The sequence below is a fragment of the Ceratotherium simum genome, chromosome 31, assembly GCF_057802395.1.
Source record: "Ceratotherium simum simum isolate JZ-2026a chromosome 31, ASM5780239v1, whole genome shotgun sequence".
Classification (NCBI taxonomy): Eukaryota; Metazoa; Chordata; class Mammalia; order Perissodactyla; family Rhinocerotidae; genus Ceratotherium; species Ceratotherium simum.
In genome coordinates this window covers 6,993,806-7,014,379 of record NC_141930.1, presented here as the reverse complement: position 1 = coordinate 7,014,379, position 20,574 = coordinate 6,993,806, and the positions used below count along the sequence as shown (strand labels likewise).

Sequence of the window (20,574 nt, the reverse complement as noted above, 5' to 3'; positions counted from 1 at the left end):
ACTTCAAATTCTAGAAGGACAGAAATGACAAATTCTACTTCCACTGATGTAAACACCAAGAGACCAAGGGTGTACAGTTCCAAAACCAACAACGTGACACGGTGTACCTCGCTCTGTGGGGATGGCACATGTGTTCACAGGCCCCAAAGGGAGGTGACAGTTAAGCAAGCTCTGGTGTGGTCCGGGAGGCACCTGTGGTTGGGCGCTCGGAGCCCTAACGCCTAAACTCTGGTGCAGATGGCCCAGATGCCAATGCTGTCTGCCCTCACCACCTGTGGGGCCATGGACAAATTACTCACCCTCTCCGAGCTTCAGTTTCCTCTTCAGTGAAATGGGAATAATAATAATAATAGTAGTAGGGTAGTCAGGTGAATGAAATGATTTAATATTTGAAAAGTGGTTAGACCAGCACTGTACTAGTAAGCACAATATAAGCACTTGTTAAATAAAGTTGTGCATTAAGCGTTTACTCCAATTTCCTTCTATTGGTTTCCTTTCATAATAGACAAAGACGACATATATCATTGGTGACACCAAGGCCCTCACACTTCTCACTTTAAGACGCCAGGCCTGCTAGTTACAAGGATACAAATGGGGCCAGACCAGAGAACTCTGCTTTTAGAGGTGCACGCGCTGCCTGAGCCGGCCGTGAGCTCCCACTGCTTCCTGGCGGGCTGTGGTCGCATGCTATGGAGAGGCTGAGTGTCACTAGTGCATGCTAATGATCGGGCCTCGTGTACAGTGGTTACTGGAGACTCAGAAGAACAGGAACAAAAAGGCAGGACGGGAGGCAGGGCTGCCAGAGTCACAGATGGGCCAGCGATGACCCCGCAGACGGCGTCTTCCAGGGCATGCCAGTCCTGCTGCCACAGACAGCTCTGAGAAGCCTGGTGGAGCTCTGTCTTACCTCCCTGAGCATCTCTTAACTCCCTCATTAAAGAGAATCTAATAAAAACTACTTTGAAAACACACAAAATAAATGCACCAAATAGATTGAAGCAATAAAAGAAAATAGTCCGCTAATTCCTTGGTTAATTTTTCTGGGTTCCCTTGCTCTTTACGTGAAAATATTATCATATAAATATATGTTACATACTTTTAAAAGGTTAACAAACACATATCTTTATAGATTGTCAAATACATTTTAATAGACTGAGAAATTTAAAAACAACAAAGCCGATGATGTGCGTGAATGACGTCACAGTGGTAGAGTAAAAGATCTGCTTTAGGTATAAAAGACTAATAATCCTTACACGGGTTACATAAATAGCTGAGAAGGGTCTGCAATGATCTAATGACTGACTGCGTACTGAGGCCATCACCACTGTAATTTTAGAGATCTCATAATTTACAATACAGTTCTTGTAAAAATATGCAGAGTTCTTACAAATACAAGCCAAGACTGGGGAATATGATCACTCTCTCTCCGAGCATAAGCACCAGGGGCCTAGAACTTGGCTGGGAATGGCCCCAGCACACCTGCTCTCGGGGGTCCCGTGCTCCCGAGCTCACATGCTCTGTCTGTCAACACAGCAGCCTGCAGCCCGGCAACATCTTTTTCCGCTCCAGTAAGAAACACACACGCACGCACATGAGTCCCCAGACACCCGGGGCTACCAAGGACCATTGGATCTTGCAGTTTCTGTGCCTGGGGAGGAGCGGGGGGGAACGCAGAGCCATAAGAAGCAGGAACACCAGGCCTCGGTCATAGTTTACATTTCCGCCAGCTTGGTTTCTAACACAGGGCTTGCAAATCGCTTTGAACCTTTGCTTTTACAGTTGTCGCCTTTAAAGTTCTAGCATTTGGGGCACGGCACCCTCTCACACTGTCCCTACCAGTGCACCTCTTACCTCAAGGCACATCTTTTAATGTGTCTTTCTTTCTCTTATCTTAGGCAGCTCACACTGGCTTATGTGAATCACCACAGGACGTGCGTAAGTTATTTTTCATTTATACGGACATGTGAATGCTAATGTACAGGGAGTGATCTCAAAAGCAGGTCCGGTGTGTTGATAAAGTATTTCTGAACTTTCATGATTTAATTCTCATTACTGCAGTATTTTAGATAGGCACACTGCTATCTTAAAGAGTTTTTTCATGTAACACATGCATAATGCAATGTGACGAAAACTATCACTTAAAGGAAAACGATTTCCCCAAATGGTGACTTCATCTACAGTAATGAGAAGCTATTACAAAATATTTTAAAAGAAATCTCTAGGCTGATCTATTGCTTAGGATTTCGAGATTCCCCACTGCTCTGCTATTTTCCCATTCTGTATGCACAGCACAGACTCCTGCCAAGCGTATTACAGTGAACAAACAATGTCGTCTTTGTCAGAACGGAGAATGAATAGTATCACAAAATTCTCCTCTAATGTACAGGCACCCCCCTCCCCCCGCCCCAACCCCTTCAGATAAGAACAGCCAGGATGAGGACTGATGAGGAAAACGCTACTCTCCCTCTGCCAATCTGAAATTGCATTCTAGCAAGCTAAGTCATGTCAACCATATATTAACTGCTAAACAGAGGAAGTTGACAAGTTTATTTTCTTCTAAATTGGAGAGCAGATTTTTGCATTTCTGTGTGTATGTGTACACGAATATCTTTATCAGGAAGGAAGGAGGCGTTTCATCAGATATAATTTCAGGGCTTAGCAAAAACAGCTTTTAGCTACAGACTGAGCAGCAACAGGGGAACTTCATGACACAGCAATTTGTGTTAAAATACTGGCAGCTAATGCATGAATGCTGAAGCTGACTATGAATTCAGCTGCTTCTGTTAAGCCTTTATTCCCACTAAGCTCATGATTCATAAAGAAAGTGCCTCGAGTTACTTCTCTGAAACATACAGTCTAACGCTGTCAGACTTCCCTTTGGGGCTTCTGTCTCTCTTATTCATTCTCTCTCTCTCATATTCATTCATTCTCTCTCTCTCTCATATTCATTCTTCCTCTCTCACAAACACACACCCCTTCCCCTCTTCCTAAAAGAGGCATTAAAGATATGATTTTCTAAAACAAGAACTTCATGAAGCATTTGTTGCCAACCAATGAAAGGCTTAACTTAGTAGGTATTTTCATAAAAGGAGAACATGGATTTCTTTAAAACCTTCCATATTTGTAAGTCTTAGTTGGTGTAAAATACCATGTTTCGGGGTTTTTTCCCTTTGTGACATGAATAGAGCATATCTTCTATTTTAACCCCTAAAAGGAATTACCCAACGCCTTCCTCTTACAAGAAGAAAAGCTATTTTTACAATCAGACCACACTGCCTTTTGTTTTCATGAATATCTGAGAGAGATTAACATGAAGAAACAAAGTACAGCTTTCCCTTTCCTCTCTTTCTCCCACACATTTTTAGTACAGCTCAATGAGCTCCAGATTCTGATGGCATTCTCCTGGTAACACATTTAGAAGAGACGGCAGGACACCCCAACAGCAGTGCTTTCTTCTCTCTCTCTCTCTCTTCTTTCTCTCATATCACTCTGGGTTTGATTTAGACTAAACAATCAGGCCTCTGTGCAGGACCACTGCAATCTGCACATTCTAATGACATGCCCCCTCGTTGGTACAATGGTAATATTTACCTTGGAGAAATGTTTGACCCAATAAATATTCAAAATTCTGGCACTGTATTCCCTTTGAAATGTTGTTGTGCTGAGAGTTCTCTCTTTTTTCTTGGCCTATAACCAAAGAGACAGAAAGTTAGAAAAAAAAGGCAGATGGATATAGACTGTGAAAGATAACTTGTCCAGTTCACTGTGAAAATGCTAGCAAATTTATGCCAAACACTGAGCTTCAGAGTCCTTCCTGAACAAAGCAAACTGCAAAGTGGGGGAAAAACTACAAACAGTAGTGAATAGATCAAAAATTTTCTCTAAAATAACAGCCAAGTCAATGTCTAATTAAATACACAATTTTTAAAATTTATTTAAATATACAACTTAAACACATCAATTTACTTGCTCTTTCCATATTTTTCCTAGTTTTATGACAAATAAATCCATGTGTTGTTATAATAATATTAAAATTCAAATAACTGTTACCTGAATTGGAGATAAAACAAGTGATTTATACGAAGAGAGTATTTATGCTATTAGGTAAGGTAAGCTGGGATTTAATTGCAAACATGTCTTAATAAAAGGAGATTCTTGGTGCAGCATGAAAAGTGTGACCTGAATGATACGCAGATCTCCTAATCCCGGTCTTCACCCATTCCACCGTGGAAATGGGGAAGATGCACAGAAATGGAGGAGACGACAGGATGACCTCCCTTGATCTCCCTCCTGATTCACCGGTGCTCCTCAGCCCCATCCCATCTGTGGCTCTGCTCTATTTCTGGTGCCCAGTCTTTCCTCCACCCTCTTTTCCTCTCCAGATCTCTTCCCATCCTCTAATAAATATCTCCTCTACTGAACCTCTGTTTTACATAAGACATCATGATAGGTGCAGTATGAGAGGGAGGAGGGGAGAGGGATGGAATGAGTGAATGAATGTGTTTATACTCTAAGGAGAATATCCTGGCTGTTGCCTAAGATTCAGAACTTCTTAATTATTTTAACAGAGTGAGGTACAATTCCTGATTTGAATATAAAACACTGAGTAGAACATGAGCCTTCTACATTTGCGTCTAGTGATGTTCTTTCATGAGGACCACATACCATCACCTCAGACTGAGCGTGGCTTTCTTTCATAGCAGAGTCAGCAGATTATTTATATTATCTTTAGGTACATCTGTTGTTTCCCTGACAATTATCAAGGGAGAAATGGCTGCCTTTTGTTTGTCACTGCATTCAGCTACATTATTATTTTCTTTTTTTTAATAAGTCTAAAAAGATTAGGACAAGACACGCAATCACGGATGTCTTCCTCCCACCCGACTCCAGGTCTTTCCGCTGTCAGTCATGGAACTAAGAGGGCAGGGCTTCACTGGGGGAAAGGCTTGACACACAAGATCCTTTCCCAAGCCATCGTTCAACCTTTCATTAGATTTCAGATCAAACCTCCTCCTGACTCCTTGCCATACAGATCTATTTAGATGTGGATTCCAACTGCAAACCTCTCTACTTCCCCACATCATCACAGTCAATCCCAGGGAACTCTCCTGAATTCTTTAGAAATATAAGCAAGATTTGATTATCTAAATCAAATTGCTACAGTAAAAAAGTAGAAAAGAATAAACATTTTTCTTAAAATGCCAAATCTTATTAATATGTATTAGAAATAATATGCTTGCATATACTTTCTCTATTACTAGAGAGGAGTAAAGAATCTGATTTAAAAGTCGAACACATGACTTGATTGTTAATTTAACGACATAAAAGTGGTACATAATTTTGCATTTTCAGAACACGTATTTCATGAATTAAAAATGTTCCAAGGAGACAAGGTAATGTGGTACTGGCATAGGAGAGACATATAGATCAATGGAATAGAATTTAGCATCTAGAAATAAACCTGTATATCTACGGTCAATTGATTTTTGACAAAGGTGTGAAGACTATTCAATGGGGAAAGAACTGTCTTTTCAGCAAATGGTTCTGAGACAACTGGATAGCCACATGCAAAAGAAAGAAGTTGGATCCTCAGACCATATAAAAAGTTCCACCTGGTCTGAGTTCCACCTCAGACCATATAAAAAGTTAACTCAAAATGCATCAAATACCTAAATTTAAGAGCTAAAACTACAAAACTCTTAGAAGAAAACATAGGGGTAAATCTTCATGAGCTCAGATTTTGGCAGTGGAGTTTTAGATATAACATCAAAAGCACAAGCAAGAAAGAAAAAATAGATAAATTGGACTTCATCAAAATTGAAAACATTTATGCTTTAAATGATACTATCAAGAAAGTGGCAAGACAACCCAAAGAATGAAAAAATTTGTGCAAATCATATCTGATAAAGGACTCTTATCTAGAATATATAAAGAACTCGTAACTCAATAACAAAAAGACAACCCAACCAAAAACAGGCAAAGGATCTGAATAGACATTTCTCCAAATAAATAAGCAATGGTCAATGGGCCCACAAAAAGACACTCAATATCATTAGCCATCAAGGAAATGCTAATCAAAACGACAAAACCACTTCATACTCATTAGGTTGGCTATAATCAAAAAATCTAAGATAGTAACAAGTGTTGGCAAGGATGTGGAGAAATCTGAAGCCTCGTACTCTGGCTGATGGGAATGTAAAATGGTACAGCCACTTGGAAAAAATCCTGGTTGTTCCTCAAAAAATTCCACTCCTATGTATACAGCAAGAGAAATGAAAACATATGTCCACAGAAAGACTTGTACTCACTCTCAATAAAGGTGTTACCAAAAAAATCCTCTAAGGAATGTGGACATTATAATGTCAGTCATTTTCCAGATCAATCTGAAAGAAATACGGCAACCCCAAGTGTAATTCTAGCTGGAATCATTGGGGTTGTTGCACTGAAACAGGATTGCCTGGTTCCACGGCAAACTATCATATTCTGACTGAGACAATCGGAGCACAATTCTGCATGGACCATATGGTCCTTCAGGTCCCCTTTCATCCTCACGACTGTCTCTAAGTGTGGACAGCAGTTAATTATGGCAAACAATTACTGATCTCATCAAATAGAAATCCTATGCTTTCGATGTTGATTTCTTTTTCTACTGAATGGAATTTGAGGACTTCTGAAATCAGGTATCTCAATCAAAACTCAAACACGACCACCCCCACTGCATAAACTGTTAGTGGAATGCTAAGCTCAGCACTGTTTCTTCTACAGCTATTTCATTAACAGTTTTCATGAGGACTGTTAGTAGCTTCTTAACGTGGGTGATGACATTCATAAGAAGGCTCAATCAAGTGAACTCTGATAATTCATGAAGCCTTTTGCCAAATAACCTGAAGGCTTGGTCCCACTAAAGCCTCTCAGAGGAACTGAAATAGAATTCAATTCTGGGACCACTGGGACCCTGAGAGATGGGATATGCACCTGACAGATGGCCTGGCCCAAGCTCTAGCTGGCACTGCTGAGGAGAAGTCTAGAGAGAGGAGTGTTTTTTCAAAACTAAGCCCTTACAGTCCCATCTGGGGAAGTAGTGATGACACGACAGCATACCTCCCTGCTTTCTGAGTAGATAAATACAGAAATTTGGTAGCACAGACTTGAGCAACCCTCCTCCAGATTCATGTTTGAGTTTTAAAAACTATACCTAGAGGCAAGATATCTACTTAATATGAGACTAGAATCATGAAGCTCAACTAACGATTCTCAAATTTGAAAGAAACTTACAGGGATCTATAAATCAACCCAGTGGATACTTACTTGAACCCTTTCGGCAATGTCAACAGAACTTGGTTAAACATAACAGCTAGAAGTATTGAGCACTGAATGAATCACAGTGCCTAACACACAATAATCACTCAATATTTATTTACTGATTGAGTGAATTAATTTGAACGCATGAGAGTAGACTCGAGGATATTGCTGTAATAAAGCCGCTCTCACTTGCAGTCCCTGAAGACACAGAAAGGAGTAGGACTGCAGGTCACTCATGATCGGCACATCGCCACAGCAATATATCACACACGCAAAGGCCATCCAGGTAAACACTCTCCTTTATCTGTGTTGCAACAGAAGCAAATCAATAAACAAAACCTAGACCTGCTGATCCAGCTGATGCTGGATTCCCTTCCATAACGAAGGGTTTCCACAAGGAATCCCCTTCTATCTCCGGGAAGCGCTATTAGGTTTGAGCTTGTGGTAAGGAAGGTTCTACAGCATCCCAGTGGCTCAGCAGCCTCAAGGTAATTTGAGCCCTGGTTCTAATTTCCAGGGCTCTGCAGAACAAGTCCAATAGTTTCCCTACATGGCAACCTTTCAAATACTTGAAGACACCTATTTAAAGAAGCCCCTCTTCCTCTACTTTTGAGCCTCCCCTTCTCCATTTCACAGACTATAGTTTTGAGTCCTACTGACCATAACTCCAAAGAACACAAAGGCTGTAAGGAGAAAGGAGCTGGGTCCTGGCCAGGCCTGCTCACCGGAGCAGAGCAGGCTAAGAGCCTGATCCAGCTACAAAGCCCGACCTAGGAACCAGACACGACATCCAATGGACAAGGAAACTTTGATCGGATTTAGGAAACAGTCCTTACCTGGGTTTTGGTGATGGTGGTAGGGGAATTCCTGGGGCCCAGCTATCACAGGGAGGCAAAGCTATCAGTAGAGAGCAATAGGCCGGTAAAGTCAGGAAGGTGGTCCATTACCGTCCTGGAGGTCTGGTCACAGCTACAGAATCTGGCCACTGGGTAGTGACTTAGGGTAAGAGACAAAATTCTTGAGAAGACCTCTGGGCAAGATGAAGACAGGTCATGGTACCCAAAGTAGATACTGAGTCCCAGATGCTTAGATACACAGGAAGAGAAACAGCTGAAACTTGGAACCTCAAGGAGTATCATGGGAACCTGGAAATCATTCCTGCAATACCAGAGCCTACATCTGGATGGCAATAAAGGCCACTTGGAATGCAATGGTGGTCATCCCAGTGGTCAACACTGGGGCGGTGCCATTCTCAGCATGGAGGAGATTAAAATTCAACAAACAACTTCAGCCAGCGTTGAGCAAGACTCTACTGTGGTCAAGGCACAGACGGAACATGATTAGTGATATGCTCCTCTGGACTGTGGGTAGGTCTAAAAATCTTAAGCATTTCCTGCTTCAGCGAGAACAAATTCAGATTTGGGGAGGGCAAGACGATGCATGCAAAAGGAGCAAGTGGGGAGGAAACAGAGGAGGCAGGAGGAGACAGGCTAGAGGCTGACACTTTCATTTGTTGGTTGTTCTCTTCAAAATGATTAAGCTCAACGGCAAGTCTCCAGATGAAGAAGTACTTCATCAGTGAAGAGGAAGACAAGATTCTCACTTGTGTCAGTCTGGATTCTGTACTTTTATTTGGAAAACCTAAGATTATAGAAGCTTTTTTCACCAGCTACATTATACTGTTGCCATATAGGAATCTTAGAGTGGACTAACACAAAGTCTAAATATTTTTCATATGCGATGCTGCTAAGGCACATCTCTCCCTACTGCCCTTTTGCAACTTAATTGGTGGTGGTTGGCGAGGTGCTTCTATCATCCCTGTGCCATTTCTGCCTCTTACATTTGGGTCATTGTGTTAAATGCCAAGATGTTCTTGATTTCTCTTTCTCTCATTTGTTATTACACTAACCATCTCTCCCAGCTTTGGGCCATGCATTTATACAGTTTTATCCAAGTTTCACCCAAGATGACTAGGACAGGATTAGGCTCAAATACCGGAAACCTTTCTCCAGGAAGAGAGCAATTTATTAATCAGTTCCCTCCGGATATACTTACCAAACCAGTTATTAATTCAGCTAATTATACACACCCCCTATTTGTCCAAATGATAAATGTTAGCAATTAGATACCCTTTGGGTAAAAACAAACAAACATATCTATAAACTAATGCATGCTATTTCTTATTAATCCATCTGAATTCTACGACGGGTTTAATAAATTGTCAATATAATAGAGATCAACCTCAAAGCACAGACATTTCCTTCCATTAAAATTTCAATATTCAGTCTTTCACAGTAATCACGCGAGAACACAGTACTAAATATGCTCAATGGTATGGCAATCAAAAGGATAGCTAAAAACAATGTGTGTGGGCCATGATGTACTGTATAATACTAGGTGAATGTGACTTACAGTGCTTCCCCCTCCCTCATCTCAGCGTTCTTGTTTTCCTCCGGCTGCACTTTGCGCCTTGCTAAGCTCCCCCGAGCCTGCTGGCCGCTGGTCCTCCCAGCTGTGCCTCTCGTCTTTCCCTCCCCCCAGCTGCTCCAGCTCACACGTTCAGCCTCCCTGGTATTTACTGTGCTAACAGTTCTGGTCTTCATGCCATCTGATGTCTCCGGCTTCATTTTTCACACGCTCTAACAGCTGCAGACCCTGATGCATGCAAAGCAACAGTCCATTAAGAAAAGAGTGTTTTCTGGGGTTTTATTTTCCTTACTGAGAAATAAAAAATGGAAGAGGCAAGAAAGGAGAGTTCACAGAGCTGCCAAAGAGAGGCCACTAGGATGATAAGACGAAGGCCAAAAAAAAAAAAAAAAAAAAAATCAAAATTTTTTTACGCCTCCAAAAGATTATGACGCTGGGAAAATAATTCCTTCTGAAAATCCTCTTCAATAGTGCAGTTTAATGAAAACAATCCCCTTTCCAAGAACATATTTCTCTTGAATTCCAGGGAGCCAAAGATAAAAATCCTTAAACATGCATCCTTATACTATCTACGATATACAGAACCCAAGTAAGCATAGATACAGTTATAAGACATATATTGAGTTATTAACCAATGACATTTTATTAGCAAAACCCTTCTTTTCATAAGTATGTTACCTGAAAAGAAGCTTAAAATGACACAATTTCCTATAAGACTTACCTGTAGGCAGGCAGCCCATGCGAGGCTTGAACATAAATTCTGTGCAGTTTCATTATTAACAGAGAAAAAAATCAAAATGACCAAAGTACTCAACAGGAAAAAACCCCTTTCTTGTTTGCAAAAAAAATAGAATAGTTTCTAATATGCAAATTTAATGTATTTAAGGAAAGTTGCATGTTTCTCAGACTTCTGAACATAAAGCAAGGTAGCACAAATACTGACATTAAAAAAATTCGCTTCAGGACACAGTTGCTTTAGTGAACAGAAAATGGAGAAATTGGCTCCTCTAATTACTAGTTTATGAATTGGCAGTAAAACAAATAAAAAAATCCTTCTTTAGGCAATGTAAATAAACATGGAATAATAACCAGGGCAACCAAAGAGGCCGTTCATTCATTCATTTCCTGATTCACCTTTCAATGTTATTTCCTTGCTAAAAAGAACAAAAAGTCAATATTACTCCAGCCCTTCCACTCTTTCAGAGGGGACTTAGGCTGCCATTTACAGAGCCTACAGCTTTGGCTTGTCTTTGCCTCATGATGGGTACCTAACTGGGTAGCCACCTGGCACACTGCCTTTTCTGTCACAGAGCCTCAGATCAGCCTTCAGACATTTCCTGATGAGGAATAACTTCTGTTTTATCTAGTCTTTGGATCACGCAAGGGGTGGGTGGTGGAGTTCGAGGGCTGCTGATCACTGAGTTTTTCCAAAAGAAGTTGTGTGAATGGTGTGTACCTGTGGGGTGGGGGGTAGGCAAGGAAGACTTCCCCTTGCCCAGAAAGCTGAGGAAGGTGTGGGGTCAGACACTAACTTGAAGTTTGCCCATGTATGCCTCTGAGGTCCAAAAATTGATAGAAACCTACTTACTGTTAGGAGTCCCAGCCACAGAGTGACTTCAGGATAGAAAAGGCCGTCTCCTCTGTTCTTAGGGTTCTGCAGACCTGGCTGTGCTGTTTGCGCTGACCTGAGGCAACGGGTCTGCCTTTGGGGTCAGAGAAGGAGACGCATTTAAGCTCTGGTTATTTTCTTGGCAGCCTTCCACATTACTGAAAGATTGCTGGCTGTAAAGTGTCTGAGTTTCAGAGGGGTGTGGTGGGGAGGGTGGCGTAGGTTGGCATTTTATAGACAGACCATATGGGACAAAGTAACTTTACAGTGCCCCCTTCTCTCTCTATATGTATATATATGTATTACAGACTATACAGCTATATCTATCTCTCTTTCTCTATATATCTGTGTATAAGAGAGAATATATATTTTATACATATGTAGCGAGAGAATAAACACACACACACACACACACACACACTCACTTGACCACTTCAATCTTAGACTTCCAACACTGTCTCCAGACGCCACACCAGAACTGTGCCATTGACACTGTAGCCATGTGGCCATTCTCTTATGACCTAGGGCTAGTTTTACGAGAGGCTATCATATGCATGGCATTTCAATCATTTCTCTGACGGAAAATAACTACTAGATGACTAAGTTGAACTTTAGAGAAATTCCAAGACACTTAGTGAGATGTAATGCTCAGTATCCCAGAGAACGTCAAGATTTGTTTGAATGGAAATAATGCATAAACTGATGTACGCGTAGGCGCACCAGCAAGAGCCTCCCAACAGTCAATGCTCAGTAAATGTCAGCTCTATTACAATTTGTAAGACATGGCATGGAAGGTATCATGATGGACTCCAGTCTACTCAGCCACATCTCTGCAGGGTGGCCACACTTAGAACATTGTACTTTGCATGCCTGTGTGCTACCTTTTCGAGCCTATTATGGGTCAAACTGTATCCCTGCAAAATTCATATGTTGAAATCCTAGTCCCCAGTACCTCAGAATGTGACCTTATTTGGAAAAGGGGTCATCACAGATATAATTAGTCGAAATGAAGTCAATCTGGAGTAGGATGGGCACCTGATCTAACGTGATTGATGTCCTTATAAAAATGGGAAATTTGGACCCAGAGACACACACAGGGAGAATGCCACATGAAGACTGGAGTTATGTTGCCACAAGCCAAGGATGTACCAGCAGCTAGGAGAGGTCTGGAACAGAGCCTTTCCTAACATTTTCAGAAGGAGAAAAGCCCTGCTGACACCGTGATCTTAGACTTCTAGCTTCCAGAACTGTGAGAGGATAAATTTCTGATGTTTAAGCCACCCAGTCTATGGCACTCTATTATGACAACCTTAGGAAACTAACACAGAGCCACTGCATGAAAAAATGGTCAAGTTCTCTAATAGTGGAGTCCTGACTTAAAGGCACAGAGATGAGGGTGCGCAAGGTAATGCTCACATTTCTCATATCAAGAAGGTTTACACATCAACCCAGCCACTGTACTGAAGTTTTTCTTAATTTTATAAATTCAAGTGAACACTGAAATAATAGGGAGGTTCACACAATTCACGACACAATTCCAAAGAGGGAATTTGTGTTTTTAAACCTTGTTTTCAGTAATAGATTGAGGGACTAATTGCCAAAACAACATGAAGCAGAATTAAAGAGAAAACTCGCAGTAGTTTTTTTTTTTAATTGTGAGGGAAGTCTTGAAATCATTCCTTAAGAATTTGGACTGACCAAAACTCCTAGAGAATTCCTTTACTTTATTGGGACATATTGTACTTAGACTGATATGACAGATCATTTGATTTATTTCCTTTGACTCCTCCTCTGGGTTAATTCATGCTTTTCTTTGTCTTTGAAGGTCACTCAAAATTCATGCTTAAAAGCCTGCTCTGGGGGGCCGGCCCCATGGCATAGCGGTTAGGTGCACACACTCCGCTGCTGGTGGCCTGGGTTCGGATCCCGGGCGCACACTAATGCACCGCTTGTCAGGCCATGCTGTGGTGGCGTCGCATATAAAGTAGAGGAAGATGGGCACGGATGTTAGCCCAGGGCCAGTCTTCCTCAGCAAGAAGAGGAGGATTGGCCTAGATGTTAGCTCAGGGTTGATCTTCCTCACCAAAAAAAAAAAAAAAAGCCTGCTCTGGTTCCCCTTCCCCTGTTCCATTGTTTAGCATTTGTGGATATTTCAGAGTTGGCTTAATATAATTTTAGAGTTAAAAGAAAAATCCTCAATAGTTTAGCTCAACTAATTTTGGCAATAAGGAAACCGATGCCCAGCTGTGATCACACCCTTTTAGGGTCTGAGCCACGAACATAACCCAGGCCACTTTCCATTACTTTCTGCTCTATGGCAGTGGCTTTATCACGTTTCACATATGCTATTTGTGTGTATTCTCCTGAATCAGATGATTTGGCTCCAGGGCTGATGCCTTTTTTTTTTTTAATCTTATCCAAAGATTCTCCTGCAATGCCCATATCCAGAGCAGGCATATCAAAATGCCTCTTTAAATATGGATTATTTACGATATAGCTAAGTTTCCATAAGAAGATACTAGCAACTGATAGTACATGACTGCTCTTTAGCACATTGATGTTTTTTTAAAGTCTCTTCCATTTATTTAACATCTAGGACGTATTTCCTTTAACCAGACTGTAGAACTAAGCGGCATTATGTATAACTCAGGTTTTGTTTTCTTAGTTGTTTAGATTTCCAGACTAATGGCATTTTAAGTGAGACGTGAAATCTGGGCTCTACTACTGGGGTCCTTTGTCTGGCTGTCTGGTCAAACAAGGAACACGAGCCCATCCAATTAATTGAGTAAGATGGTAAGCGGAAAGAGAAGGAAATAAGAGAAAAAAAGAGAAAGAAAAAAACAAGCTTTAAAGATTTTGAACTCCCTTGGACGAAGATACGATTTCTCTTATAGTCGGTAACAATCATCACACAAATACTCCAGGAGGTCATATGGTTGCATCACAGCATATAACATGGAAACAGCTGTTTCCATATCAATCTGCTCAAACGGAGAAAAGAAGCAGAAACAAAAACGTCCCTGAATCTAACTGTGAGAGCGGGAAGCAAGAAAAACAGGAGCAGCTTCATCACTGCAGAATTACACGTTTTTTTGTCTGTCATCAACAGGTGTTGCCGTGGTAACTATTCTGTAGTTAAGAAGTACTAGAGGTAAGAAAATCTACGCAAAACCGTCATAGAGGGAAAAATAAGAAAGGTGTGCTGTAGCAAAACTAACCTCAGACCTAAAAGAATGAGCAACCAGAGACTTGCTCTGCCATTCATCACGTGTTCATGATGTTTGAAAGGGAAGGTGCAGGGGAGATGGGGTCTCAGCCCCGGAGTGTGGTCCTTGGAGGAGCCAGGGAACTCTGAGCGGTGGACTGCTGTGGCCCTCAATTTATCTTAGGTGCTAATTTATATCCTCACTCCCACGTGTACATTTTAGCTTTTTGATGACTTTGGGGGGAAGGTTGCAGTTGTGTTGTGTTATGTCTGGAAACTTCTAGAAAGTGAACATATATCAATGAATGTCTTCCTTACTGTATCTCTACTTCTCACAGGTAGCATATTTAGTGACAATGTCTCTGTTTTCTTCCTTCAGATGGAGGAGCTAGGGTTTGCATGCTACGAATTAGCAAAATAGTTAATTAAAAGCTATTTCTTCCTTAGAACAAGTATAGCCAATATCTGTAGCCTTGGTACCAGGAAATACCTCGGAGCCTGGCTAGGATCAGAACCCCATTTCTATGGTCTCTCCTCCATTGCTCACAGCTTACGATACTATTACATATATTTAGCATCACGAATGATGAAATTATTATTATTTCTGAAATTAAATTCTGCATTTTTATTTTGTAAACTACTGTTGGTGCCCCCACAAAAGGGCACAATCTATCGCCTTTATTTACCAAGCTTTTTATTGTTGTTGTTCAAATGACCACTCCACTCAACAAATAACATGGATTAATATACTTAGCGCTAACTTCTGTGATTCTTCAAAGTTAGGACAGCCGACAAAACAAGCTTTTGAAGAATCAAGTCTGAAAGGTTCAGCCTGACAGACAAATCAGTGTCTGAATATCAAGGATATTCTGCTAAGACCAGGCAGGCATCAGAGTTGTAGAAAATAAGACAGCTGAAGTGTCAGCAGACATGGCTCTGAGACCCCACTCTGCCCCCTCTGTCCATTTCTGGGACTCAATGTCCCATTCCATAAAGAGATGGAAACACTGCCTCCTTCAAAGGATTGATGTGAGCTCAAATGAAATAATGCATATGAGAACGTTTTGTTCATACACAGTAAAGCACTAGGCAAATAAAAGCTGACGTTGGAAATACTATTGTCCCTTGTTTTCAAGCTTTCTGCTATGTTAATATTACCTGATTCACATTTTTGATGATAAGTAGGCCACGAAATTTTCACATGATGTTTCTGGTAGAAAAATCTCTTTCCTTGTTATTATTTGCAGGGGCTTATCTGATTTGGACGTCGTCTTCTATTAGTTCCTTTTCTTTCAACTTTTTGTTTTCAGGCTGGCAGATTTGTACCACTGGGGTGGGTGTGTATGTGTGTGTGCATGTGAAGAGGAAGAGGGCTAAGGGAGGGAAGAGAGAAAGGAAGGGGAAATGAGAGGAACAAATGAGTTAACAAAGAGAAGGGGCAAAGAGTTTCCCTCCCATTCCACAGATATGTACCTATCCCTGATCAAGGAGAGGGATAGGTTTGCTATTCTATTTGCAATCAATCTGTAGACCACTGGCAACAAGGACTGGTAGCTTTATACACTCTTCAGCAGAAGCAATTCTGGAGATGACACTAATTCCTGCAACTGACTGTCATCTCATGCTCTGTTTCTCCCTTCTCATGCCGAAGGGCTTTGCTGATTATAGTTGAAGATGAATAATCCTGCTTCTCAAACTAAACCCCTAGATCTCTTTTACAGTAAGATACATACTTTTCTTTTTTCTTTGCTTGTTTTATTTAAAAACATAGCTCCCTCTTGAAAATGCTGCCCTTTTGCTTCTGAGTGTTTGACTCCATGGCCCCCCATTGCATCCCTTCCATTCGGCCCCCAGTTTCCCCTTTCCTTTCCATGCGGCTGTTCATCACATTCAGCTGTTGGCCAAGTCTCATGGGTTTTACCTCCTTAAATGTTTAAGTAAATTTCCAGTTTATTATGCATATTGGAAAGGCTCACAGGATACAGAAAGATTATTATGAAAAATGAAAGTTCTTTTCATTTTATTGCCCCAATCCCATTTCCTTCCTTATAGGTTAGCACTGCTAGAGTTGAGCACAAACACTTAAAAAAGGTCTGGAAAGACTCAAAAATCTACAGTATCCCCACTGGGCATTGTTCAACGGTTTCATTGTGCTCATTTACTGGATCTAAGAGAACTTTCCATGTTAGCACATATAGAGTTATCTCATTCCTTTTACCTACAGAGCATTCAATGGTATGGAAATACTATAATATACTTAGACGTTTCTGTGCCAATGGATATTTAGATTGTTTTTGGCTTTCCTCAATTAGAAACAATGTTATAAAAATAACTCTTGCATATATATCTTAGTACATGAGTGAGTATATTGATAGGATAGATTCTCAGATAGAGAACTGATGGGCATACTTTTCATTTCATTCTCCCTCCCCTTATTGACCTAAAACCAAAGTTGTATTAATGCAACTATAAAAAAAGAGTACACTTGGCTCTGTTAGGTTTCAGCACCAAAAAGATTCATTCCTCTTAATATCTTCTGAGATTCTTGAATATCCTTGTCTGCTGATGGGATTTCTTCCCGGCTTTCCAGCGCTGCTGTGGATTTCTTCTTCTTCTTTTTTAATTTGGAGAGTGAAGAATAAAGGAACCCCCCATATACTTGGTCAGCCATACAAGATCCATCAGACTGCTTGCCTGGACAAGGCCAAAAGGTTCCTAATTACTCTTGCCTCCTTTGTATTCATGCTCCACAGCTATTGGCGTAACTTTCTAAAACACAAATATAATCACTTGACGCTCCTTCTTAAACTCCTTCAATAATACCCTAATGCTTGGTGGGTGTTACGGGTTGAATTTTGTCCCCTAAAAAATATATGTTGAAGTCCTAGCCCTCAGTACCTCAGAATGTGACCTCATGTGGGAAACAGGGTCTTTACAGAGGTAATCAACTTAAGATGAGATCATGAGAGTAGGCTCTAAGCCAATATGAATGGTGTTCTTATAGAAAGGGGAAATTTGGACACAAACATGCATGGAAGGAAGATGATGTGAAGAAACCTAGCGAGAACACAATGTGAGGATGGAGAGACTGGCATTATGCTGCCGCAAGCCAAGGAACTTCTGGGGCTACCAGAAACTGGTATAGGCAAGGAAGGATCATTTTCCTACAGGTTTCAGAGAAAGCATGGCCCTGCAAATGGCTTGATTTGGAATTGTAGCCTGCAGAACTGTGAGACAATATATTTCTGTTGTTCTAAGCCACCCAGCTCGTGGTACTTTGTTATAGCAGCCAAAGGAAGCTAACACAGGGGGTAAAGTCCACCTCTTAGGCAGCTCACATAGTACCTTTCACAGAGTGGCTCAGTGCCCTTAGCATCTCCTCACTGCCTTTCCTACAAACACCCTATGCCTTACCTGCTCATGTCCAAAGGCTCTAGGATTATTCCCATCACTCATGCTTTTGAACATGCTGGTCCCTCTATCTAAATTCCCTTCTCCTATTCTCCAAGCACTACTAATGTGTCTTAGCTAAGCTCCTAAGCTAAGGGTCACCTCTTTTATGAGCTGCTTCTGACATCCCCCTTCCCCACCAGTCTCCCCAGGCATAAGTGACTGTCCTTACGAGTCCCTTCTCTGCTGTACCTAGAGTATTTTGACATTATTTTGTACTTATTTGTTTATACACATCCATCCCCCTCTTCTATGCTGTGAGCTCCCTGAGGGTAGAGCCATTCAACGTCTCCTAGCAAAGTCCCTGAACACAGAATTTCCAAAATGGGATTTTGCTGGGTGAACAGCACACAGTGACATGAAAATATAAAAGCTGTACACAATTTATCATAGACTTTATTCTGTTATGTGTCTCCCATGAGGAGAGGTGGAGTAGAGTAGGTCAGAGTTGATGATAAATGGTTGATGCACAGAACTGATAATGGCTGAGGAGTACTTTTCCACATACTGAATTTGTGGCTATTTTCAGCTTGTTATTATTTTTGATGAGATTCATTCTTCTAATCAGTTGCACTGAGAAATTTTAGACTTTTTCATTAGATACTGTGAACTCTAACAGCTCCAACCATCAAAGATAAGTGTTTAGCGTCCACTTGAACCCTGATGTCTACTGACTGCTTCCTTCTTAGAGTGTTTCATCAGAGACAGAAAGTAGACCAATGGTTGCCTAGGGCTGGGGGGAGAGTGGGAGATGGGGAAATCAGGGTAGGGAGGGTGACAGCTAAGGGTTGAGGGATTTCCTTTTAAAGTAATGAGAATGTTCTAAAATTGATTGTGGTAATGGTTGCAAAATTCTGAATATACAGTAAGTCATTGAACCGTACACGTTAAATGAGTGAATTGTATGGCATGTGAATTATAACTCAATACAGCTGTTAAAAAAAAAGTATAGTTCATTTAATCCAACCCAGTCCACAAGAATTTCTGTTAAAACAACTCAACTCTTCAGTAGCCAAACATCCATCCATACGGCCAATCCATCCATCCAACTTTTAGTAGCCAAAATAAAATAAACCTTCTGTACTAATAAAAAAGAAAACAAACAAAGCCAAAACCACAGCCTGTAACATTTACAGCATCCTTAAGAAAATTTAACAGACACTGGGACATTTCCTGTCAGCCCCATTGGCTCTGACCATCCTATTTCATAGTTATAGCAGCATAACTAGGACTCAGAACGTTCTTTGTTTCTTCAAGTATCCAATTCTCTCTTCTTTTTCTTTCTGTCATTAGAGATATACTTAGTTTGATAAATATGAGAGCTGGGAGGGAACTAACATAAAATGATGAATGATGGCCAAGAAGTGAACTCTTAAAATCTACCAAGTTTTAGATAGTGGAGGGGATATCAGTTACATGGCAAACCCAGTGACCTCAGTGCTAAGTGAAGACAGTAGCATTTGTCAGTGTGTCAGGCAAAGGACACAACACCTTTAACACTTGCCAAACTGTTCAATGTCTTTTGAATAAATGAGGGAATGAATGGCTAAAAGCAGACATCCTGGTGCTTATTCACATACTGTTTTGTATTTACCACCTATCACGCAAATGCTTGTCTTATCTCCCCAATGAAATTTCAAACTCCTTGAAGACAGGGAAGGTAGCTAATGGGTTTTCTCTCCTTCCATCCTTCCATACCCAAAGCATTCGGCTAAGAGTTAACAACTGCTTTATGGGTACAGGATATACCCATCTTAGACTCTCGTGGTACTAAAGAGATTTTTTTTCCTTTTTCGTAATGTTGTTTTGGAGCAAACATGATTTAACGAACGGAATAACAAAATCTATGTGATAAACCATTTCATTATTGATTGTTACCATTCTTTGAAGCCCCATTTCTAAGCACTTAATGTTGGAGAAATGTATACTATAATCACTTAAGCAACAGAAGAAGCCCTCAAAATCAATAGGTTCTTGGCTCATGATTGTATCTAGCTTGACTCAGTGAGCAGGATTCCACTGGGTCCACCCAGATTGACACATACTACAAAATTCAGTTTCGAAAACTATCTCAGAAATAAACCTTTTTTAGAAGTAGCTTTTAATGTAACCACAAACAAGATTTTTATCATGGAAAGGGAGGGGATAATTTCTCTCTGCAACATGTCCTTATCCTTACATAGATCACACACTCCAAAAATTACAGACTCTTTGCTATTGAAATCTGATGATTAGTCACCTAGTTCACTATATACTTGGAACGCCTACAGTTAAATGTAATTAGTCAAGATAAATTATAGAGAGAACCATGCAAATATATGAAAAAACATTCTCAGAGTTCAATGTGCTAGGATGCAATAAAGAAAACAACACCTCTCTTACACACATTCACAAAGAAATACTCAAGTGTGCGCTTCTGAGAGCTCCTTAGGTAAGGAGGGAGCTTCCCAGTTCCCCTGGGAGGGACCGCCCAGCCCTGTCTCTGTAGCCTGATCTGCCAGCCCAAGCTCCTTTCCAACACACGCTCACCTTCCCCTGCCTATGTCTTTGCCATACCATTCGAGCCTGGAATGTTCCACCC

At 40.9% G+C, this 20,574-nt stretch overlaps 1 protein-coding gene across 3 annotated transcripts in view; it reads right to left on the bottom strand.

The window, feature by feature from the left end:
* Window positions 1-20,574, bottom strand: part of PAG1 (phosphoprotein membrane anchor with glycosphingolipid microdomains 1) — a 140,889-nt gene that overhangs the window by 55,654 nt on the left and 64,661 nt on the right. For 2 of the 3 annotated variants that reach the window (XM_087420402.1, XM_087420401.1), the window contains exon 3: window positions 3,592-3,687. The gene's annotated coding sequence lies outside the window, so the exon portion shown is untranslated. Of the gene's footprint in view, window positions 1-3,591; window positions 3,688-11,317; window positions 11,430-20,574 lie in introns of those variants that run through there. The other variant, XM_004427142.3, reaches the window with a different exon arrangement.